The following is a 327-nucleotide window of genomic DNA, read 5'->3' as shown; positions in this document are numbered from 1 at the left end:
TTCCTTCGCTTTTCTCTTTCCCCTCTTCTTTTCCCCTCTCTGATTTTCCCTCCACTCTTCCCCTCCTTTATCCTCCCCTATTCCTTCTCTTTTATAACTCCTTTTCCCTTTCTATTTCCCCTCCACTCTCTCCCTCCCTTTAATCCCATCCACCCCTTTTCCTTCCTTTTTTCCCTTCCTTTTTTTCCTCACCTTTTCCCCTTATTTTCCCCTCCCCCTCTCTCCCTCCCTTTATCAACCCCCCTTTTCCTTTTTTTCCTCACCTTGTGTCCTACGTCGTCCTTGCAGACGTCAATGGCAGGAGGAAAGTCTTCGGTCCTGCAATAA

The 327-nt window shown here is 47.4% G+C and overlaps 1 protein-coding gene across 1 annotated transcript in view; it reads right to left on the bottom strand.

The window, feature by feature from the left end:
- Window positions 1-321, bottom strand: part of LOC119594342 — a 65,880-nt gene extending 65,559 nt beyond the window's left edge. Inside the window, exon 1 of the mRNA XM_037943400.1 lies at window positions 264-321. The gene's annotated coding sequence lies outside the window, so the exon portion shown is untranslated. The remainder of the gene's footprint in view (window positions 1-263) is intronic.
- Window positions 322-327: the final 6 nt, after the last annotated feature.

The sequence above is a fragment of the Penaeus monodon genome, chromosome 33, assembly GCF_015228065.2.
Source record: "Penaeus monodon isolate SGIC_2016 chromosome 33, NSTDA_Pmon_1, whole genome shotgun sequence".
Classification (NCBI taxonomy): Eukaryota; Metazoa; Arthropoda; class Malacostraca; order Decapoda; family Penaeidae; genus Penaeus; species Penaeus monodon.
The sequence above is the reverse complement of the archived record's forward strand: the minus strand, read 5'-3'. Positions and strand labels throughout refer to the sequence as shown.